At 42.3% G+C, this 25,236-nt stretch overlaps 1 protein-coding gene across 9 annotated transcripts in view; it reads right to left on the reverse strand.

The window, feature by feature from the left end:
• Nucleotides 1-25,236, reverse strand: part of Clip1 (CAP-Gly domain containing linker protein 1) — a 111,724-nt gene that overhangs the window by 85,103 nt on the left and 1,385 nt on the right. The window contains exon 1 of one of the 9 annotated variants that reach the window (XM_035443317.1): nucleotides 8,904-9,114. The exons of the other annotated variants lie outside the window; for them this stretch is intronic. The gene's annotated coding sequence lies outside the window, so the exon portion shown is untranslated. Of the gene's footprint in view, nucleotides 1-8,903; nucleotides 9,115-25,236 lie in introns of those variants that run through there. 9 annotated transcript variants of the gene reach the window in all.

Below are 25,236 nucleotides of genomic sequence, written 5' to 3' on the forward strand. Positions count from 1 at the left end.
GCACATGTGTCACAGTGCATGTGTGGAAGTCAGAGAATTACTCAACAGAGTCAGGGGATTTCACTCAGGTACTCAACTTTGGCAGCAAGCACCTTTACCTCCTAAGCCTCTGGTTTTTGCTGGTTTTTGCTCGAACTTCTGGCAATCCTCCAGCCTCAAGGTGCTGGGATTACAGTTGTACACAATCACTCCCAGCTTTAGGATACACACTATCAAATATATTGTTACAATTCAATATCTAGATGACACACACCACCGCCCAGAGCAGTGCTTCCTAATGTTGCAACCCTTTAGGACAGCTCCTCAAGTTGTAGTCACCCCTACTCCTTATTTTTGTTGCTACTTAATAACTGTAATTTGCTACTGTTATGAATTTGAATGTAAATATGTGTTTTCCAATGGTCTTGGGTGACCCCTGTGAAAAGGTCATTCCACCCCCCAAAGGGGTCAAGACGCACAGGTTGAGAACCAGTGGTCCAGAGGCTGCTTCCAACCTTGAGAGTGGTGCCCATGTTCAGCAAGCTCCACAGCCGTCTAGTTCAAGAATTCAAGGTTCCTAGCCAGCAGTGGTGGAGTGAGCCTTTAACCCCAGCACTTGGGAGGCAGAAGCTGGAGGATCTATGTGAGTTCCAAGCAAGTGGTATACAGAGCTAGTTCCAGGACATCCAGGACTACACAGAGAAACCCTGTCTCAAAAAACAAAGAAAAAGAATTCAAGGTTCCTGTTTTCCTCAGCTACAATCTCTCTCTCTAAACTTTGAACAGGAAATTACAGAAAAATGATCTTCTGTTTGAAACAAATTTTTAAAGATCGAGTATACAAGTTCAATATCACAACCTTCTCAAAATATAGGGCATACATTTACTATGTACTTTTTTTAACAGGCAATCACCTAAAACCTGCCTCATAAAAGTGAAAGTAGGAATACCCGAGTCTGGAGAGAAGATGCAGCAGTTAAGAGCACTCAGGGGCTCTTTCAGCTTGGTTCCCAGAACCCACCTAGTGGTTCCCAGAACTAACTCCAGTTTTCACTCCCTCTTCTTCTTCTTCTTCTTCTTCTTCTTTTTTTTTTAAGATTTTATTTATTTATTATGTATACAACATTATGCTTCTGTGTATATCTGCACACCAGAGGAGGGCACCAGATCTCATAATGGATGGTTGTGAGCCACCATGTGGTTGCTGGGAATTGAACTCAGGACCTCTGGAAGAGCAGTTGGTGCTCTTAGCCTCTGAGCCATCTCTCCAGCCCTCCACTCCCTCTTCTTACCTCCTTGAACTCCTGCATGCATGTGGTATACATACATTCATGCAGGCTTATGCACATACATTTAAAAAAATTTAAGTGAGAATATTCAAAACATGCAGATAAAGAAAACATTTCTTGTAGCAGAAAGAATGGGTGAGTTAGCAGATTTTTTTTTAAGGGCTATAACCATGCTACAATATAAGTGTTCTGTGTATATCCCTAGCCCAATCATTTGGATCTTAAAAGTAAACAACAAAAAGCCTATGGAACTCCAGTAATTACTACTTCTCAAAGTCTGGGGGTGAGGTTAGTATCACCCAGCATTTTATGCAAAGTACAAAAAAGTGTCACTGTTCTAGCTGCCAGCAAACTACATTTCAAGACACCTCAGGGACTGCTCTCTCATACTTGGCAACATGTAACCCACCTTAACAACCACTCAAGGAGATCTTGCAAAGAGACATTCAAAAGTCAGTTCTATTCTCCCTGCATAAAGACATCTGCAAGATACAGAGGTGCCTTTAGTGATAAAAACTGATCTAGGGGCTGGAGAGATGGCTCAATGGTTAAGAACACTGGCTGCTCTTGCAGAAGACCACAAGGTTGTTTACAATCATCAGTAATTCTAGTTCCAGGGCATGTAAAGCCCTCTTCTGACCTTCACAGGCATAAGGCACACACAGACATACATGCAGGCAAAACACTCATGCACATAAAAATAAATATTTTTAATGTTCCTTTTAAAAAATATCTAAAGTAATTAAATACTACCCCCAGGTAAAATTCACCTCTAACTGGCAATCTCAGGGATTTTACTTGCTTGCTTTCTTCCTGTTTTTGTCATAAGTCTCACATAACCCTGCACTTGGTACATAGCTAAGACTGGAATTGAACTCCTGACCCCCCTCATCTGATTCCCACATGCTGGAAGGAGCAATTTCAAATTTCTATAGTCTATATGTTATCTCATTCCTAAAGCCTGCACATTTAAGAAAACAGGGACACGTAAGTGGAAAAAGGGAACACATAGGATAGTGCCATAAAAAGCACAGTCTGCCAGATGTGAGCACACAAGGTTAGGACCAGTCTGGGCTACATATCCTATCTCAAAACACAAAAGCAACAGCCAGGGCTACACACACACACACACACACACACACACACACACACACACACACACAAAATCTCACACAAACAGGCAAAGTCAGGCATAGGGGTACAAGCCTATAATACAAGCACTTAGGAGACAGAAATGAGGATCATGAGTTCAAGGCCAGCCTGGGATATATTTCAAGTTCAAAGCCAGCCAAGACTATGAGACCATGTCTCAAAAAAAAAAAATTACTTGAATTAAAGCCCTTTTCAAGCCAGGCATTGGTGGCGCACACCTTTAATCCCAGCACTCAGGAGACAGAGGCAGGTGTATCTCTGTGAGTTCAAGACCAGCCTGGTCTACAAGAGCTAGTTCCAGGACAGCCTCCAAAGCCAGAAAGAAACCCTGTCTCGAAAACAAAACAAAACAAAATAAATAAAAAGCACTTTTCAAGACACGGTTTCTCTGTGTAACAGTTCTAGCTGTCTTAGAACTAGCTCTGTAGACCAGACTGGCCTCAAAGCTCACTAAGATCCATCCACCTCTGCCTCCCATGTGCTAGGATTAAAGGTGTGCACACCTCACTCAGCTAGCTCCTAAATTAAATATAGGAGGTGACAATTTATCAAGTGCTTATGTCAGGCATCTGGGAACATAAAGTTCTTTAAGAATTCCCCCCTAGGCGGGGCATTGGTGGTGTGCGCCTTTAATCCCAGCACTTGGGAGGCAGAGGCAGGTGGATCTCTGTGAGTTCGAGGCCAGCCTGGTCTCCAGAGCAAGTGCCAGGATAGGCTCCAAAGCTACACAGAGAAACCCTGTCTCAAAAAAAAAGAAAAAAAAGAAAAAGAAAAAAAAGAATTTTCCCCCTGCAGTGCTAGTAACAAAACCCAGGGTCTTGAGCATGAAAGGAAAACACTGTACATATCAGACAATTCCTATAATCCATGACATTTCTGTTGGCTCGGGGAATAAGCAAAGAGGTGCAAGCCTATATTCCCAGCACTAGAGAAGGAATGTCACAACTTTGAGGTCAGCCTGAACAGCCAAGGTAAGACCTAAGAAAATCTTAACCTACAGAGACTACCTTCCAGGTATGTACATGAACTTACGCTGGCTCTTATAGCTCCACCTGTAAGACAATAATCAAAACCCAATGCTGACAGCTTCTCAACTGTCATGTGTCTGACTTAAGTCACAGGTCATAAGTTATTTATACTCCTGATAACTAGATCTAACCATTCCAAATTGTTACTGCCTGATGTTAAAGATGTATTTTCACAGAACTAAAAATATTATGTCTATTTGCAGAGAGATGTGATGGAAAATTACATAACAGAGCACTGACAGCCCATATAGCCACTCAGAGTAAAAGCACACTGCTGCTCATCTTCTGAGGTTTCTACTTTTTACCCTCCTGCCAATGATAGCCACAATGATTTTCTTACTGTTATATATTCTTCAAACTGTGTAATTTGAATACATAAATATAAAAAAGCAGAAACATCAGTTTCTACTTCTTATCTATAGAACTGTAGAAAATTCAACTCAAATCAACTAACAGAGGGCAGACTGGTACCTCATGGTGTCTATGGGATCGGGCCAGGCCTCAGCTAACATCTTCCTAGAAGCTAAGAAACATTTTGAACTCTCTGACTGTGAGGTCACACTGGTGACTTCACAAATGGGAATTCTGATGTTTGTCTGCCTCTCCAGCCTCACCACTTTAAAGAAGAAAAAAAGAGAAGGTTCCATATTCTTGAACTTGGAGCTGATACCCAAGTATATGTACTTTGTCTCAAGACATCCTCCTCCCACCGGACAGCAGCACTTTCTACTGCTGAGCGGCAGAAGCAACACAGGTGAGCGAGCACTCGAGCACACATACATACACACACACCCACAGAGAGAGACAGACAGACAGAGAGAGAGAGAGCTCAATACCAGTAACACAAGGGCACAGTCTTCCAGTTTGCACATTGTTATTTTGGTTCAGCTACAAACAGTTTTCTTTTTTGTCCTAGAAATTTGAATAGGAAGTAAATCACAAGCTTAAAATAACTGTTGCCCTTTCCCTGCCACACTGGTACACTGAAAAGCCACCATGCCTAATATTTATTGTTTACAAGCAAGTGGAGTAAATATTAAAATGTGGACCAAGTTCATTTTTTTAATTAATTAATTAACCTTACATCCTGACTGCAGTTTCTTCTCCCTCTTCTCTCAATCCTTCCTCTGACTTCCCCTCTGCCTGCCCCCACAATCTACTTCCTCCTCCATTAGAAGTTCATTTTTAAAATGCCAAAAGTTCCTGCAGCCACACTGCAGCTTTGGAATATCATATCTCACTGGGAAAGGGCAAAATGGCCAGCTGTGGTTCCCTTCTGACTCTTACAGAGTTTACAACCCAGTATAGAATAAAGGTAATATATCTCTTTTTGTTTTATCTTATAATTTTTTTTTCCTAACCGTCTCATCTGCTACCCTATTTTGTAACCTATTTGTAACCTAGGCTGTCCTCAAACTCAACCCCCCTCCTTCCGGAGTCCTGGGATTACAGACATGAGCCATTACACCCCATTCACATTTCATTCTTTCTTGTACTCTTGCAGCACAGAGGCGCAAACCTAGTGCTCCTGTATAACAGGCAAACACTACTGCCCAGCTAAACTCCCCAAGCCTAAAAATTTCATTTGGTTTTTCCCTTTTCTCTCTCTCCTCTCTCCCTCTCACTCCCTCTTCCTCTTTTGGGGAACTCAACACCTTCCTCTGGCCTCTGTAGTCACTGCACACATGGGGTGGATGCACAGCATATGCATGCAGGTAAAACACTCATTAAGATAAAAATAGATCTTTCTCTTAAAAGGCCTCCAGGCTGGCTTCAAATTTCCAGTATAAGTAAGGATGACCTTAAACTTATGATCCTTCCACCTCCATCTCCTGAGTAATGGAATTATAGATGGGCACCACCATGCTCCATTTACTATTTTCTTTTTCTTTTCTTTTTTGGTTTTTCAAGACAGGGTTTCTCTGTGTAGCTTTGGAGCCTATCCTGGCACTCGCTCTGGAGACCAGGCTGGTCTCAAACTCATAGAGATCCACCTGCCTCTGCCTCCCCAGTGCTGGGATTAAAGGCGTGCGCCACCAATGCCCGGCCATTTACTATTTTCTTTTAGATTTGTTTATTTATGTGTATGATTATTTTGCCTGCATGTATATATGTATGTATGTATGTATGCATGTATGTATGTTCATCCACCACATGCACCGTGTGCTTAGTGCCCAAGAAGGTGAGAAGACGATCTCAGATTCCCCAGAGCTAAAGTTAGGGATGGCTGTGAACCACCATGTGGGTGTCAGGAACCAAACATTCTTTGCACCAGAGATTGAACTGAAGTCAGGCTTGGGAGCAAATGCCCTGCCCCCTGAGCAATCTTGCTGGCTCCCTGTTTAGTTCTTTCTATCCAGGAACTGGTCTGTCCATTCACAAGCCCTATTTCACCTTCTCCTTCTTCCTGGACTCAAATGGCACTTCCCAGATTCCTCGGCACTTCAGTCAACCACATGACTCAACTCCAGCCAACAGAACTAAAGAAGCATGAGAGGAGTGTGCCATTTCTAGGCCCAGACCACATGCAATTGCCACAGTCTCTGCCCTAGTGGCTTGAGAGAGATGAGTGCAGCATCCTGGAAGCACCTGGTGAAGCTGCCAGAGCAGTGGGATGGGAGTGACCCCTTCTTTGAATGACTGCTCTCCACTTTGCAATCTAAATGTGCCTATCCTGGCTGGGGATGGATCTCAGTGCATAGACTTTGCCAACTACACATGAAGCACCACATAAACCCATGTGGAAGCACACACCTGCGATTCTAGCACTCTGACGGGAGAGAGGGTGAAGTCAGGAAAACCAGAAATTCCAGGTCATTCTCCACCACACAGTAAGCTCAAGTTTTTAGACAGTGAGACCCAAGACATTTTACTTGCAAGAGCAAGATATGCGTGAAAAGAAGTCATGCAAGCTTTGATGACCAACAAGACTGGTTACTCTTGGTTCAAGTCAGGCGATGGATGACACTATTCCTTCTACTTTCCCATGTCTGAAAATTTTCATGATTGAAAGGTTTTACTACATGAGATATCAATTTTAGTAAAATCAATCTCCTCCATTCTGTGACTTGATACCATTGAAAAGGCTTAAGAAAATACACTTCATCAAAATAAACAGTTCCCCAAACAAAAATGAAATAATTTATGCTCAAATTAAGAGATAAACAAAAAACAAAAACAGCCTTCCAGTGATGGTGCATTCCTTTGATCCCAGCAGAGGCAGAGGCAGGGAAAAACTTCCCTTTTTTGACTTGAATTTTTTTTTTTTTTTTAGATTTATCATTTTTTACATGTGGTATTTTGCCTTCATGTATGTGCATGCACCATGTGCATATCTGGTGCCTAAGGAGGTCAGAAGAGCAAGTCAGATTACCTGGGACTAGAGTTAGACATGATCATGAGCAGCCATGTGAGTCCTGGGAATTGAACCCAGGTTCTCAGCAAGAGCAACAAGTGCCCTTAACTTCAGAGCATGTCTCCAGCTCAAAAGAATAACCTTTCTTTTGTAACAGGGCCTTGCTATGTAGTCCAGGCTAGCCTTGAAAGCACAGCAGTCCTCCTGCCTTAGCCTCCAGAGTGCTAGGATTACAGGCATACACCACCTCACCAGTGCTGGGGGTCAAGCAAGGCCTTGAGCATGCTAAGCAAGCAACTCTACCAATCAAACCATACCCCAGCCGGGGCGTTGGTGGCGCATGCCTTTAATCCCAGTGATGGGGAATATACTGTGTATGTTTATCTTATTGATTGTTAAATAAAATACTGTTTGGCCAATGAGACAGCAAGTAGACGGGACTAGGAGTCAAAGAGGATTCTGGGAAATGTAGTAGAGAAGTGTGATCCAGGCAGGAAGTGACATAGCAAGGAGACTCATATTTAAGTGAAGGAGAAACAGGAAGGGCCTCTCTTTTCCCCTCCACTCCTGCTCCAGCGGCACCATGTGATCCACCGACAAGGAGGGACGCCAATAAGGCGTCCGATAAGATAAGTCTTATAAAATATATAGATGTATGATAATTAAGACTGAGCTAGCAGATGAGAATCCTAGTCATTGGCCAAGCAGCTTTAACCTAATACAAGTTTCTGTGTATTCATTTGGCCCTAACTCAGGTGGGCAGCTTGCGTAAAGCTCACACGTGGCGGTGAGGCTCAGGTGGCTTTTGGCAGAAAGATTTATCGTAACATCCCAGCACTTGGGAGGCAGAGGCAGGCGGATCTGTGTGAGTTCGAGGACAGCCTGGTCTCCAGAGCGAGTGCCAGGATAGGTTCCAAAGCTACACAGAGAAACCCTGTCTCGGGGGAAAAAAAAAAACCATACCCCAACTCCAAACTCTCCTTTTTAAAATGTCATGCCTGGTCAGGGGTAGTGGCACAAGCCTTTAATCCCAGCACAGGGGAGGCAGAGGCAGGTGGATGGATCTCTGAGTTCCAGGACAGCCTGGTCTACAAAGCAAGTTCCAGGACAGCCGGGGCTACATGGAGAAACCCTGTCTCAGAAAAACCAAAAAGGAAACAAAAACAAAACAACAACAAAACAAAAAACCAGCCAGGCATTGGTGGCGCAAGCCTTTAATCCTAGCACTTGGGAAGCAGAGGCAGGCGGATCTCTGTGAGTTCGAGACCAGCCTGGTCTACAAGAGCTAGTACCAGGACAGCCTCCAAAAGCCACAGAGAACCCTGTCTCGAAAGAAAAAAAACAACAACAACAAAAAAAAAAAAAACAAAGTCATGCCTCAAGGCAGGCTTGGGTGGCTCATACTTGTAATCCTAACACATAGGCTGCTAAGGATCAGGAGTTCAAGGCCAGCCTGGACTACCTGAAGGCCTGGTCCAAAAAAAAAAAAAGACCCTGAAGTCTTGACTCAGAAAAAGAGTATAAGAAGCTGGATTGGGAAAAGAGATGTGTGGTTTCTACCTCAGCTAACCAACCTGAAATAATTTACCTAACCCTTACCAGACCTCAGTATTCCCATTCATAACCTGAGGCTTCAAATCAATTAATATTCATTTCTAATTTCATCCTTTTGGGGTTCTACCAATGGCTTAGATTTCAAATCCCAGTAAGGGGAAGGATTCAAAAGTGAAAGGAAAGTGATTTTAGGTCCATCCTTGCCAAAGCAAAACTACTCTGCCATCAGTGGAGTGATAAGATCACTCCTGGCACACTCTAGCAGCAGTGAACTGCCCTGAGCAAACCACACTCCATTCGGCTCAGGTGCTTTGAAGACTGCTCTTCCCATCTGTAAACTGAAGACACCTCTTTAGTCTAAACTTGAGACTTCTGGTGGGAGGGAAGCAAAGGACAGTTAAAGAATTTGCGATGGATTTTCCCTGCCAGGAGAGGGATTTTAAAACTAAGTTTCCAGAATCAAGCTAGTGTAGATGAGATGCAAATCTCAGCCTGAGCTCTGCTGGGCAGCTGTGGTGAACAAACAGCAGCAAAAGGGCTCCTTACCTGGCAACAAATGCACTCTGAAGATTCTGTCCTAAACCATGCTAGCATCAGCTGAGGCTCTGAGGGTGATGGAGTCTTATCTGGAGAGAGTCCTGCTGATGACTGTCAAGTCAAGCTTGAGAAGTCAGACCTTGTTCTAATACAATCTCCTTGGTCCTGGGCAGTTCATTCACAGCTTAATTCTGTCCCCCAAGTCATGGTTATGTAAGTGTGGTTACATGGTTATGCTGTGTCATTTGCTGTCCCCAGCCCCCAATACGGAAGAGGCAATGTAACCTGAGCTGCTGGGCCATGGCCACTGAAAACACTGAGACAACACTGGTTAGCTTTTCAAAGATCTTGCATTTCACACAAGACAGGCAGCTTACTCCATTTGTTTCCTTTCTTTTAGTTTTATTCACTTATATTTAAAAGACAAAAATTGAAAGGCACTGGCACAGTTTCTTTAGCTCCTGAGTGAATAACAGAGGTCAGTATTTCAGTTTTAGGGCAGGGCTATCAAAGCCCAGTCAACAAGTGCATAGGTCTGCCTGGGGCCAACTTAACCATCTAACTTCCTGGCTGAAAAGAGCTTGAGGCCCATGGATGAGAAACGCAGGGTAATGTCTCCCATATAGTATCCTTTACACACCCCATCCACCCTACACTGCCATGCAAAGGCTTCTGGGGGATCACAAGATTGACTCCAAAAGAACAGAAGGGACTGGAGAGATGGCTGAAGGGCTAAAGGGTTAAGAATGCATATTGCAGAAGACTTGAGTTCAATTTCCTGCACCCAAGTCAGGCAGCCAAGTGCTTGTCACTCTAGCTCTAGGGGATCTGATGCCTCTAGCCTCTACAAGCACCTGAGCTCATGTGAACATACCTGAGTCCCCACCCCTGCCACAAAGCATTAAAAAAAAAAAAAAAGATAAAATATGCCAGGTGTGGTGGCATAGACTCTAATCACAACACTCCAGAAGTGTTTAAGGCCAGCACAGTCTATGTGGTAAGGTCCAGGATAGCCAGGGATACATAGGGAAAAAACTAAAAGACAAAATGAAAATACAAAGCAGCACAAGCCTACAGCAACTGTCTCTTCTAACAATTCTCCAGCCTCCCTTTTCTGGCTACTGGGCAGTGATCTGCAGCTCAGTGACAAACCATATTCCCAGTCTTGTTTGCATTTCATTCAGTGACTAAGTTCCTCGTGGCCAGGAAGATCTGGCTTGTCCAGCTTCTAAGTAAATTTACAAGATTATCTGATCTACAACCGATTTTTTAAAAGTATTCAACTGACTCAACATCAAAACAAGAACCCATAAAATAATGCCAATTGATGCAATTTTCAACTAAAGCACCAAGTAGATATCTTACCTCATGAGCCACCAATGAAGATGATGGAACTATTTTCCCAACTTTGCCGGCTCTTTTTAAAACTAGGCCAAGGAAGCTATGAGCAAACTAATCAATTACTACCTCTTGTGAATGCTATTTGAACTGGCTGAAAGTCTTAAATCGGATAATTACATCTGTTGACACTGCTGTACTTTCTAGGCTACCACTGTCTATCAGGAATATGTTGCAAGACAAATAAGTAATTCTGGATTTTCTAGTAACCAAATTATTTAAATTAAAATAAAACATAGCCAGGCATGGTGATCTACACCTTTAATCCCAAGTAGAGACAGGTAGATCTCTGTGAATTCAAGACTAGCTGATCTACCTAGTGAGTTCCAGGACAGCCAAAACTGCAAAAAAATTAAACTTAAATTTTAGCTCAATACATCTAAGCTATTATTTCAAAATATAATCAAGGACCAACAAGAAGGGCTCAGAGAATAAAAGCACTGCCACCAAATCCTAAAGACTCGAGTTCAATCCCCAGGACCCACATGATAAAAGAAGAAAGAACACTTAAACATTCCCACCCATCCCCAATAAAAAATAAGTATTAAAAATACTATATGCACACATGAAAGAATCACAATGAAACCCATTATTATATATAGTCAGTATATGTTAATGTCTTGGTTACTTTGCTATTGCTGTGATAAAGACACCATTACCGAGGCATCTTATAAAAGAAAGCATTTAATTTGGGGCTTTTGGTTTCAGAGGAATAGCATCCATGTTGGCCAAGCAAAGCATGCAGCAGGAGCAGCTAAGAGCTTACATCTTGATCCACAAATGGGAGGCAGAGAGAGAGGGGAAGACCGGGAATGGCTCAACCTTTTGAAATGTCAGAGCCTGTCCTTAAGTGACATAATTTCTCTAACAAGGTCACATCTCCTAATCCTTCCCAAATACTTCCACCAACTTGGGAACAAATATTCCAACATACAACCCTATGAAAACCATTCTTATTCAGACCATCACAGCTAATAAAAAACATCTTTCAAGTCCATAATCCTACCTCTACTTCCTAAGTGCTGGGAAGAGAGGCATGTACTATCAAGCTCAGCTTAATCTTTTTTTCTTCTTCTTTTTTTTCAAATTACTGAGTTTTGGAATGTTTTGCTAGAAATAGAGAGTTAAATAACTGGGAGGGCTGGAGAGATGACTCATGGGTAAGAACACTTGCTGCTTTTGCAGAGACCCAGGTTTGGTTCCCAACATTCACAAGGTGGCTCACAACCATATAAGTCCAGTTTTGGGGCTCCAACTCCCTTCTCTGACTTCTGCAGGTACCAGGCTTGCATGTAGTACACATACATGCTTTCAGGCAAAACACTCATATACATAAACTACAATAAATAATCTTTTTAAAAACAAATTTTTAAAAAAGGAGCCGGGCATTGGTGGTGCATGCCTTTAATCCCAGCACTCGGGAGGCACAGGCAGGTGGATCTCTGTGAGTTCGAGGCCAGCCTGGTCTCCAGAGCGAGTGCCAGGATAGGCTCCAAAGCTACACAGAGAAACCCTGACTCGAAAAACCAAAAAAAAAAAAAAAGAAGAAAAAAAAAAAAAAAGGAATGGAAATTTGTGGTCTCTCTATCCCATCAAGACCATCCTACCCAAATTTAAGATTTTGTTCTGTGATCTTCAGCTGCTGAACCCCAGGCTCTAGTGCTCAGCATTACATTACTTTTCCCTGGCCAATGTCACTGGTTATTACATTGGTTTGAAACAGTGGCTCTTTTGTGGCCTGTGTTCTAACTGTATTGGGTGACATCACACATTTTGACTTGTTGTGGGGCAAGCTTCTGAGAGGTCAGAATAAATGATGGCCTAAGGTGGCTTGTTATCACCCACTATGGTTCTCAATGGCTGAGATCCCTCTCTAGATACTCCATTTCAGCAGAGACTCTCTTCTCTATGTATCTTGTTGTTTTGCTCCCTGGGCCACAAAAATGTGATTGTGATAAACAGTGCAAGTCTGCACAAGGAGGAGAATTATGTCTTCATTCCTAAGTCAGTAGCCTCTAGATGAAATGGATGCAGCTTTTCTTCCCTGGGTTATTATTTTCATTGTAACCCATGCTGGCCAATGTAAGCTAGTCTTGAACTTACCATTTTCTGTCTTAGCCTCTTACAGGTGCCTGCTGTACCCAGGACTGGGTCTTAAATTTATTTTATTTTAAAGATTTATTTATTTATTACATATACACTGTAATACCTACATGCCAGAAGAGGGCACCAGATTGAATTGTAGATGGTTGTGAGCCACCATGTGGTTGCTGGGAATTGAACTCAGGAACTCTGGATGAGCAGCCAGTGCTCTTAACCTCTGAGCCATCTCTCCAGCCCTTAAATTTATTTTAAATGATAGCTAATGGACTGTTTCAAAGTCAGAGGCAGTCTATGAGAATTAGGGACAGTAAGGAAGCAGATTAGTACAAAATGAGCAATAGATCTTTGGCCATGTTCTTCGCCTTTCTTTTTCTTCTTTTCTGTAGTTTCTTCTGCAGTCTTTAAGTCTCTTTTCTTTTCTTGAGACAATGTCTCATACTTAGACTAGGCTGACCTCAATTGGGTCTTCCTGCCTTAGTGTTGGGATTGCAGGCATGTGCTCTACACATTTTTATTAGCACATTCCTTTTGTTGTTGTTGTTGTTGTTGTTGTTGTTGAGACAGGGTTTCTCTGTAGCTTTGGAGGCTGGGATCAAAGGTGTGTGCCACCATCAACCGCCTATTAGCACATTCCTTGACTCTTCCCAGTTTCCTGAGTAGAAAGACTGAAGAAGCTGATCTAACACGGCTTCAGGAGGATGATGCTCACTCTTTGAACTTGACATGCTGCCTCCTGCCCTGGTTGCCTGCATTCTACAAACTCACTCTTGAGTTTCTTCCTTGTATCTTGAGACATACTTCATAAATTTTTCATCTGTAATTCACTTTGCTTTGAGTTTTTTGTGGATGTGTTTTCAAATCTTTAGTGCTGCGCTATCAGTTTTACTGGGCAGTGCCTTGTGCTTCCTCCAGGGCTTCCTTTTATACATTACACATCACCCATCAAATAGGGACTTTAAAGTTCCTCTTACTCTGAGTGCCAGTTTTTCTTTTTTTTAATCCTAAGAACAATTAATTTATTTAGGTTTTTTTTTCCCCCAGGGTTTTGGTTGGGTTTTTTTGTTTGTTTGTTTGAGATTTTGTTGTTGTTGTTGTTTTTGATTCAGGATTTCTCTGTAGCTTTAGAAGCTGTGTTGGAACTCACTCAATAGACCAGGCTGGCCTTGAACTCAGAGATCCACCCATCTCTGCCTCCTAAATTCTGGGATTAAAGGCCTTTACCACCACCGCCCAGCTAAATTACTCAGTTTTATTTTCAAGAGTTTTACATTTCTTTGCCCTTTCCCTCATATAGAGCGGGAAACATGAGTGCTGCATACCTGCGGTCTTGGGTCACTGACTGGCAGTGGTACTACTGACTTGATGACAAGAACAGAACTATCTTATTTTTGGCTTTAGATATATATTCTGTTTATCCTCTGCCCTGTATTTATTTTGTTTTGTTTTGAGGTGGTCTTGCTATGTTGACTAGGTTACCCATGAACTCCAGGATCCACATGAGTCTTTTGAGCATTTTAAAAATAGCAAGTCCAAAATAGGATGTGTTGTAAACATAAAATACACAGTTGATTTCAGAGAACTAGTATGAGAAAAATGCTAATTGTATATTGATTGTACCTTTTCCCCCCTGCACTTATGCACATGCTAGGCACGTGTGTGGAAGTTAGATAACAATTTGCAAAAGTTGGTTCTTCTGTGAGTTTAAAGCCAGCCTGGTCTACAGAGCAAGTTCCAGAACAGGCTCTAAAGCTACAGAGAGAAACCCTCTTTGGAAAAACAAAAGAAAAAGAAAAAAAAAAAAAAGGTTGGTTCTTTCCTTCCACCATGTAGATCTGGAAGATTGAACTCAGGTGGCCAGATTTAATGACAAATGCCTTCATCCTCTGAGCCATCTTGCCAAACCCCATATAATGTATTTTGATCACATTCATACACCTCTATCCTCCTACTACTAGTACACCTTCTACTTTCATTCCGTGTGTGTGTGTGTGTGTGTGTGTGTGTGTGTGTGTGTGTGTGTGTGTGTGCCAATGGGTTCCACTAGGGTCAGGGATTAAGGTACTATGGGTTAAAGGGCTAAGAGTTATACCACTGAAGAGAATGACTCTCATGAGCCACCCCTTCCCCAGTTACTACTAATCCTCAGGGCAAGATAAGGTCTCAAAAGCCTCTCCCAGATTCATGACATAAAGCTGACAAAAAGATTGAGAGCCTGAGGCTAGCCTAGTAAATTCCAAGCCAGACTACATAATATAATAACTGTCAAAAAAGTGAAAGAATACCAAGAAACCCTGAAATATAACACATAGCCTAAACATGCAGATGAGTCAAAACATAACCACAAACAACCTTAAAAAATTTCATGCAAAATAAAATTGAGAAAAACTTTTCATTTAACTAGAAAACACATGATCTTAGTCTAGTTCAAAAGTGATAAATAAACTAGGCATAGTGACCCATGCCTGAAATCCCAGCACCTGAGAGGGTAAGAGACCTAAGATACTGCTTTTTAAAAGGCAATATTGCCAGGAGATGGTGGTGCACACCTTTAATCCCAGCATTCTGGGAGGCTGAGGAGGGCAGAGCTCTGTGAGTGCAAGGCCAGCCTAGTCTATAGAGCAAGTTCCCCAACAGTCAGAGCTGCAACACAGAGAAACACTGTCTTAAAACAAAACAAACAAACAAAAAGCCCAATGTGGATAGGCACTGGCTGCTTTTCTAGAGGATCTAGACTCAATTCCTAGCCCCCTCATGGTAGCTCACAGCTGTCTATAACTCCAGTTCCAGGCAATCTGACACCTTCTTCTGGCCTCTCTGGGTACCAGGCACGCACTTGGCACACACCCATACAGGTAAAATATTTTTTAAGCAAAGAAGTTATTTTGTTTTGTTTTTTATAACTTATTTTCTGGGTTTTTGTTTGTTTGTGTTTTTCAAGACAGGGTTTCTCCATAGCTTTGGAGCCTGTCCTGGAACTCTCTGTAGGCCAGGCTGGCCTTGAATTCAGAGATCCATCTGCCGCTGCGTCCGGAGTGCTGGGATCAAAGGCGTGTGCCACCACTGCATGACCCTAATTTTAATTTATTTTTTCTGGGGAGGGGAGGGACAAGCATGTGATGGTCAGAGGGCAATTTTATGAAGTTGGTTCTCTCCTTCCACCTTTATATTGGTTCGAGATCAAACTCAGGTCAACAAGCATCTTTACTTGCTGAACAATCTTGCTGGCCCTTGCTCCCCCCATCTTATTTTTTGAGACAGGATCTCTCACTCTACCAAAGCTCACATATTTGGCTAGACCAGGTTGCCAGCAATCCCCAGGGATTCTATTTCTAACCCCCCATCACTGGAAATACAACAGATAGGTGCCACCATGCCTGGATTTGTTTGTTTTTTGTCAAACAGGGTCTCTCTATATAGCCCTGGCTGTCCTGGAACTATGTAGATGAGACTACCCTGGAATCACAGAGATCCACCTGCCTCTGTGTAGGGAGCTGCAGAAAACCGCACCCAAAAGATGGCGCCGGTTTCCGCCTTCCGCCAGCCCGACGGCGAGCGCTCTCTGTGATAAACAACTCCAAATAAGGCAAAGGTCATGTATCCTCTTAATTCTGCTTGGAGACAACCTATCCTGGCGCGCCACGTAGGGTTAGGTGATTGGTAGATGTAGGCTATATCAGGCCCCGTCTCCCTCGGCCCGGGGCCCGCCGCCATTATACACTGTACAAAGCAAAGAGGTTCCCGATTAAACTGTGTTGAAGAAGATTCCTCGGTGTGGCGTCTTTCTTGCTGGTCAAGGGTGGACGCCGCACCTCTGTCTCCCAAGTACTGGGATTAAAGGTGTGCTCCATCACACTTGGCCTTACTTCTAGATTTTTACATCGATCCTGGGTATCCAAACTCAAGCTCAGATCCACAAGCTTATGCAGCAAGTACATTATTGGCTGAGCCATCTCCACACCTGGCAGCCAGTTTAAAAAAAAAAATTAACATGAGTGTGCTTCTATGTTATGTGCCTGTAGCATATCTATGTGGGCACAAGCACTTAAGTGTGTGCAGGTACATGTGCCTATGCATGAACATGCAGAGAGGCCAGAGAAGAACAGCAAATGTCTCTGTCGACAGGTGGTAGTGCATGCCTTTAATCCCAGTACTTGGGAGGCAGAGGCAGTCGGATCTCAATGAGTTTGAGGCCTGGTCTACATAGTGAGTTCTAGGACAGTCAGGACTGTTATACAGAGAAACCCTGTCTCAAAAAAAAAAAAAAAAAGTCTTTGTCTATTGCTCTCTTACTTACTCCCCTAGGACACTGTCTCTCACTGAACCAGAAGTTTGCTGTTTAAGGTAGGCTGGCCAGCCAGCTAGCTCTTGGAATTCACCTGTCTCCGCCCCCAGTGCTAGATCACAGGCCTGTGCAGTGTGTCTGGTTTTTCAATGTGTGTACTATGTATTTCAACTCAGGTCTTCATGCTTGCAAAACAAGTGCTCTTACAGCAGCTTTAAAATGAACAAGTTGAAAAAGCAAACTACTTCTCTCTAGCAAGAGTAAGGAACAAAAGATGACAGTAAACAAAGTAGTCACTAGTTAAATGATCTGTACAAACACTCTAGGGCCAAAACAAACCAGTGAGAATCAGAAAATTAATTGGCTCCTTAATTCAAAAGGTGTTACAAGGGAATCTTACCTCCTGTTTCTAAGGATCAAGCCCTTACAGAGCCATCTGTAAAATCAACCTGTCAGCATTAAGTGTTGGTTTGAGAGAATCATACGATAAGACACTGACCGTGAATAGCAAGGTTTACAGCATTTTTTCGGAAAGTCAGAAATAGACATAATCCTCTGAAAAATTAATTCATACTAGAAAATTATATGGTTTTAAAACTTAGGGTATATTACACAGTGTAGAGTACAAGTTGTACTCTGTGCTTTTTAAAGGGGAGGGGAAAGAGAGATGCAGAGACAGAGAGAAAATGCAACCAACCTCAGCAGGGGACTAGGACATTAGACAATGCTTTTTTTAAGGAGGAACTTCTAAACTCTGACGCAACTGCCAGAGATTATGAATATCTGCTTGGCTTAGTGGAATGAGGACTACTGTTCTTTATAACTTACATACACAAAAACAAACAGCCTCCCAAAGTTCTTCCTTCTGCAAAAGAATGTGAAAAAATAAACCCAGAAAGCAAAATAATTTGAACTATTCTGTTCATTTATACAATATTCTGGTTTTGTAATCCTGATACATATCTCTGTATCTTAAAGATGTATCTTAAAGGAGACTAAAATTACTAGCTTTGGTTAGTATCTCCCAGAAGAACTTAAGGTCAACAGCAGTCAATGACACTAATGTGTAAAAGGGAACAAGATGCTTAATATAGCAACATAAAACTGTAGACTCAGAAGAGACCTTAGCAATCTAGTTCAACGAACTCACTTCACCACTGAGGAAACCGATTCTAAAAATGTAATCACTTGTTACTTAATAGTCTGTGACTTAAACTCCCATCTCTAGACAGACTCCTGACCCTAAAGCATGCTGATTCTGACCTGTTATATACACAGGGATATGAAAGTCATTTCAGGTGTATTAAATTGTCTTCCTTTCCAATCCTCACAGAGAAATAAAAGAAGGCACACTGCTGCTGCCCCTTCATAGAGCACATGGCTGATACTGAAAGCAAAAGCACACCAACTGTTCACAACAACAAAAGGACTCAGAAGAAACGAGAACTCCCCTCCTTATTTGGGGTTTGTGCTCCCCTCCTTAAAGGCTTTTGTTTTTACTCTGCAAATGTACAACTATAATAGTTGCTACGGGTCATGAGAGTCAATGGAAAAAAATAACATTTTCATATTGATAATGCTACAGATGATAATTTCAAAAGAAGCCATCAGTCGATTAAATGCACTCGCCAGGCGTTGGTGGTGCACGCCTTTAATCCCAGCACTAGGGAGGCAGAGGCAGGTGGATCTCTGTGAGTTCAAGACCAGCCTGGTCTACAAGACAGCCTCCAAAGCCACAGAGAAACCCTGTCTCGAAAAACCAAAAAAAAATAAAAATAAAAATAAAAAAATAAATGCACTCACAGATCCACCACTGTCTCCAGCAGTCAGACTAGACCCCATCAGGGGAAACACAGAATTGTTTTCATTTGGATTTTAAGTGCCAACTTCTGTGTTGGTCACCATCATATGTAGCTAACCTGAAATGCAGACACACAATAAGTTCTACCTTAGAAGAAAAACTCCACCTTTAATTAAGCCTTGAGAAAGACAACTGGGGAGCATAAAAAGGGGCCTGAAAGCTGGCAAGGCACAAGTTCTGACAGGGGAGCACAAGTTGCTTTTCCATTGGGAACATTTAAATCCTTGTAAATCGCACATTCCCCAATGACAACTGCTCATTAAAACATGCCCTTTCAATCATGCAAGTCACTCCTACTCAAAATTAACTTTGTAAACATGGCAGAAAGAAAGCTTTAATTTCTCAAAGCAAGAAGCCTCATTGTCTTCCAGTACAATTTAAATGACAGAATAATACTGCTACTTGAAAGGGGTGGAAGAAGAGGAGCATTTACTAAGTTTACAACCACTGATCCACTTAAACTACAGGACCACTATCAAGCAACTATTATCTACATCTTATACATGAAAGAACTGGGCTCCAAAGGTTTTTATAGTCTTCCACAAAATAACAGAGCAGGAGTTTGCAGTCAAGAATAGGATGAACTGGACACAGTCGCATACACCTAAGACTCTAGACCACAGCAACAGCAGATCACTAGTTTAAAGATATCCTTGGCTCTAGAGTTGTTTTGTTTTGTTTTGTTTTAATATCAACAGTGGCTAGGTAGTGGTAGCTCACGCCTTTAGTCCCAGCACTTGGGAGGCACACACAGGTGGATCTTTGTGAGTTCAAGGCCAGCCTGGTCTACAGAGTGAGTTCCAGGACAGCCAGAGCTACACAATGAAATCCTGTCACAAAAAAAAAAAAAAAAAAAAACCTCTAGGAAAATATCCCTACTATCACCTATTTTTCCTGAAGGGGTGGGGGTGGGTTTCCAAATATTTAAAGGTCCTACATGAGTTGAAGAATGTGCAGGATTAGAAAAATGGCTCAGTAGACAAGAGCACTATGCTGCCAAGCCTAGTCACTCTAGCTCCAACCCTGGAAACCACATAGTGAAAGGAAAGAACTGACTCCCCTATACTGTCATCTTTGGTGGTTTGAATGACTGTCTCCCAAAGGCTCAGGTATTTGAACACTTACTTGGTCCTCCGTTGATGCTGTCTGAGGATAGGACAGCATCACTAGGAGTGGGCTTTGAGAGTTCACAGCTTCACCCCTCTTCCAGATTGCTCTGTCTGCTACAGGCTTGCAGGTGAAAATGTAATCTCTCAGTTTTCTGCTCCTGCCCCTTGCTGCCATGCCTCTTCTGCCATTATAGACTCTCCCTCTGGAACCATAAACCCAAATAAACCCTCTTCTATAAGTTGATTTGCACAGTAACTAACCTATCCCTCTGACCTACACACATGCACGCACGCACGCACAAAATAAAATGAAATAAAAATAGTATGTACATGCAGAAAGGGTATGGGATAGTGGGTCGTGGGGGGCAGGAGAGGAGGGAAGGGAGAGGGAACCGGATTGACATGTAAAACAAGATTGTTTCTAATTTAAATTTAAAAAAATAATAATCTGTACAGTCAGGAAGGAAACAAACTAATCAGAGTTGCCTTTCTGGTATACATCAAACCTAAATTCCAGATGACTTGCACATCCTGAACAGGCCCTTGGCTTCAAAAATAACATTGTCAATCAAGGACTTGCCACTTTCAAGTGTCAAAAAATGGGCAGACTCTTCTGGAATTTAATCCAAACTTAGATATAAGTAAGTAAGGGAGAATATAAACACTGAACTACATAATTCAAGTTGGAAGTATACTGAGCCATATAATTACATAAAATTTAGGGAAGCAAAATGTCTGCCTTAGCCTCATGAAGATTCCTGAGAAGAGACACAGACATAAATGAAAATACAGGCTTCTCCAGGGACTAAGATGCCAGATAGGCTTCCCAACAGGGATTCTGTAACAGTACTATTTGCTCTTTTCAAGGACTTTGCAAAAAATACTTCTAAGATGTTGTTGCTAAGGACAGCCTCCAAAGCCACAGAGAAATCCTGTCTCAAAAAAAAAAAAAATGTTGTTGCTGGACCACAATAAACAGACAATCAAAAAACAGACCCACCCATTGAGTTAGTTAGTTCTAATGGAATCAGTCCTAGAAGTGCCAGATGGAGATTTAAAGGGGGAAAAAAAGCTCTTTACTGACTGTGGCCAAGATTCCTTGGCACTTCATGCCAGGTCCAGGATATTAACCCAGATGTCCTAGCCAAATTCAAGGTTGGTTAAGTACAATCTGCCAACCTGTTAAAAAAAAAAAAAAAATGGAGTGGGAGAAGCTCCTTCTGTACCCTGAGTAACAATCTGAAGAGGATACTCTTCCCTAAAATAAATGCACACTACCATCAGTCAATAACTACCTTTAACACAAATGCTGATTTAAAAAGCATATGGATTCTTGAGTTCCACCTATATGGGAAACATGCCCTATGTTTATTAAAAATCTATAAAATGCTGTAATAGTTTAAAGCCTCCTTAAACAGCTATCTAAAAAATTCATATACAGAATATCACAGACACTGTTTTCCAATTAAGATTGAAAATACTTATATAAAAGTTTATGTTAAGCCAGTGGTGGTGGTGCACGACTTTAATTCCAGCACTCGAGAGGCAGAGGCAGGCAGATCTCTGTGAGTTTGAGACTAGCCTGTTCTCAGAGCCAGTTCCAGGACAGCCTCCAAAGCCAGAGAAACCCTGTCTCAAAAAAAAAAACAAACAAACAAACAAAAAAAAGTTTATGTTAAACTGTGTTTAAACCAACCAGACAGTTGCAGCACACGCCTTTAATCCTAGTACTTGGGAGGCAGAGGCAGATGAATATCTGAGATTGAGGCCAGCATGATCTACACAGTGAGTTCCAGGACAGCTTGGGCTATACAGAAAAACCCTCTCTTGAAAATTGTGACCCCCTACCGCCCCACAAAAAGACAAAGAAACATGAAGCCTTTTTAATTGTTTTCTTTTTTAATTTTTATTTTATTTATTTATTTTTTTGTTTTTTGAGACAGGATTTCTCTGTGTAGCTTTGGAGCCTATCCTGGCACTTGCTCTGGAGACCAGGCTGGCCTCGAACTCACAGAGATCCACCTGCCTCTGCCTCCCAAGTGCTGGGATTAAAGGCGTGCGCCACCAACGCCTGGCTAGTAAAATTCTTAGACTTTAATTCTCCCTATTTTTAACTCAACCTTGATCAGAGTTAATAAAACAGCAGACAGCTGGGCATGGTAGTCAATGCCTATAACCCCAACTACTGCAGAGACTGAGGTGAGAGGACGGTGAGATCTAGTGCATCAGAGGCAACATATAAGAAGATCCCATTTTTTTAAAAGCCAGGTATGGAGCCTGGTGGGAGTGCTGCACATCTTTAATCCCAGCACTTAGGAGGCAGAAGCAGATGGATCTCTGTGAGTCTGAGGCTAGCCTGGTCTACAGAGTAAGTTCCAGGATAGCCAGGGCTACATAGAGAAACCCCATATCCAAACAAACAAAAAAGCCGGGTATGATGCATGAAGGCCCCCATCTGGAATCCCAGCACACAGGAGGCTAAGCCAGGAGGACTGTGAGTTCCAGGCTAGCCTACACTGCACAGGGGAATCCCATCTCAAAAAAAAAAAAAAAAAAAAATGGGGTGGTGGGGGGGGAAAGAGGGCAGCGTGTGCACAGCTCAGTGGTAGAGTGCTTGCCTGGCAAATGTGAGGCCTGGGTTCAACCTCATCTCCAGGATAAACAAACAGATATAGATGGATGACTGACACATTAAATTATTGAAGTTTTAAACCAGGTGTTGGTGGTGCATGCCTTTAATCCCAGCACTCAGGAGGCAGAGGCAGGTGGATTTCTGTGAGTTTGAGACCAACCTGGTCTACATGAGCTAGTTCCAGGACAGCCTCCAAAGCCACAGAGAAACCCTGTCTCGAAAACCAAAAAAAAAAAAAAAAAAAAAAAAAATTATTGAGTTTGTCATATTCTAACAAATATTTTCAGGATAACAGCCTGTAAAGCTTTAATTTATCTGTTCTCCAAGCTTCCACTATCAAGGCCTTTGAACTTGCTGGTCCCTGTTACCTTTAGGGACCGACAGTCTCTAACTTTCTTTACATTTCTGCTGAAATCACATTCTCAGTTGTGTCTCTTGCAACCCTATCTGAAATTCCTATAATTTTACCCATTATCTATAACTCTTTGTATTCCTCCTTCTCTATTTGTATTTTTCTTTACCATGTATGACATTCTTTTGTTGTTGTTTTTTTGTTTTGGTTTGTTTGGTTTTTTCGTTTTTATGTTTTTTTTTGTTTGGTTGGTTGGTTGGCTGGTTTTTCCAGACAAGGTTTCTCTGTGTAGCTTTGGAGTGTATCCTGGAACTGGCTCTGTAGACCAGGCTGGCCTTGAACTCACAGAGATCCACCTGCCTATGCCTCCCGAGTGCTGGGATTAAAGGTGTTTGCCACCAACACCAGCCCAAATGTAGTTTTTTTTTTTATATATAAAATATTTTATTTATTTATTATGTATACAACATTCTGCTTCCATGTATATCTGTACACTAGAAGAGGGCACCAGATCTCATAATGGATGGTTATTATGAGCCACCATGTGGTTGCTGGGAATTGAACTCAGGACCTCTGGAAGAGCCAGCAGTCAGTACTCTTAACCTCTGAGCCATCTCTCCAGGTCCCCCAAATGGTTTTTTTAATGTCAAGAAATATTAAGACATCTTCTTGTGTCTTTACTATAATCACTTTTTTTTCTTTAGCTCTGACATCTACAAAGCCAATCTTGAAATTTATGAATCACATAATTTCAAACATTTTGAGCACAAAAATGGTAGAATTCTGTAGAGGATTCCACAAAGTGAGGGGCAGGGGGAGGAAAGCCCCTTACCTTTGATATGTAAATTCTAGAAGAAACAAATCTATTTGTAAATAAAAATGAAGAACACCAGAAAGTCAACATATAGACTTAACAGTTCCTACCTTTGTGTGGGATACAAGAAGACCAAATCATCCCTTAGACACAACCCTCTGGATTTCAAACCCAACAGACAGAACTTAGAAAAAGAGCCAAGAAAGAGGCTGGAATTAAGCAGTTAAGGGCACTTACTGCTGTTACAGAGGACCCAGGTTTGTTTCCCAGTGTTATCATGGCAGCTCACAAACACCCATAACTCCAGGGGCACACATAAAACCCACAGGCAAACACTCATACAAATAAAAATAAATAAATCTTAGAAAAGAGGATCCTGGAGAGACGCCTCAGCAGTTAAGAACAGGTGCTACTCTTGCTGAGGTCCGAAGCTGGGTTCTTAGCACCCACATTGGGAGACTGACAACTACCTGTAAGTCCAGCTCTCATCTGGCCTCCCTGGGCACTTTGCTAACATGAACATACTCCCTACCCAGAAAGAGGGACAGACAGAGACAGAGAGACTGAGTTGGGGGGGGGGGGTAAGCACTCGAGTGTGCATGTCTGTACAAATAAACAGGGATACAGAGATAGCTCAAAGGTTATAAGTGCTACTCTTCATGAGTTCAAGGCCAGCCTGGTCTCCAGAGCGAGTGCCAGGATAGGCTCCAAAGCTACACAGAGAAACCCTGTCTCAAAAAACCAAAAAAAAAAAAAAAAGTGCTACTCCTCTTGCAAAAGACTTGGGTTTAGTTCTCACAACCATCTGTAACTCCAGTTATAGGGGATTCAGCATCCTCCTTGGCCTCCTCTAGCACCTGGCAGGCATGCAGTGCACATACATTCAAACACATAAAATAGCCGGGCGTCGGTGGCACAGGCCTTTAATCCCAGCCCTCGGGAGGCAGATGCAGATGGATCTCTGTGAGTTGAGACCAGCCTGGTCTATAAGAACCAGGTCCAGGACAGCCTCCAAAGCCACAGAGAAACCCTGCACTTGATCCACTGGACTTACATGGCAGAAGGAAAGACCCTGCTCCCACAAGTTGTCTGGCCTCTGATCGCCACAGGCTTGTTATGGTACACAGGTACCCACCACATACATATACAAACACACACACTAAATATATAACATGCAAAAAATTAATTTTTAGAAACCATCAAACTCCTGGAAGTTTATATCTTTAAAGAACCAGGTTGGCTTGCTTTTTTGTGTTCAACAATGACAAAAAAAAAAAAAAAAAAAAAAGCAGAATGGCAAAATCCTCATGTTCAGGGATCCTAGGAAAGTTCCCACCAAGTTTCAATTTTCACTCCTTGAACTAGGCATACTAGGAAGCCTAACGGCTTTCTCTGTACCTCAACAAGGGGCTTAACTCTCAGCAGAACATTCACCACCTCCTTGGCTTTAATATAATGTCCAACCTTGCTTTTTGCCATTGATTCACAGACAAAATTACTAAGCAGACCAAAGTACAACTCCTGACAACACTCATTGGCTGTGACTATGACCTTTCAATGCCCTCTCGGTAAAATGAGGATGACAACAACCTCGCTAGGTTGGGTGGATTACACGAGATTAAATACCCTGCACTTGCCCAGAGCCTGGCCATACAAAGCCCTCCATAAATGATAATTGTTATATTTCAAGAGGAAGAAATGCCCCCGGGGCTGAAGAGCAACATACCTGAGGATTCTTGCCCAGAAGCCAAACACTGCTCTCCTGACTGAGAGCCACTAATAAGAGTAATA

The sequence above is a fragment of the Cricetulus griseus genome, chromosome 4, assembly GCF_003668045.3.
Source record: "Cricetulus griseus strain 17A/GY chromosome 4, alternate assembly CriGri-PICRH-1.0, whole genome shotgun sequence".
Taxonomy (NCBI): Eukaryota; Metazoa; Chordata; class Mammalia; order Rodentia; family Cricetidae; genus Cricetulus; species Cricetulus griseus.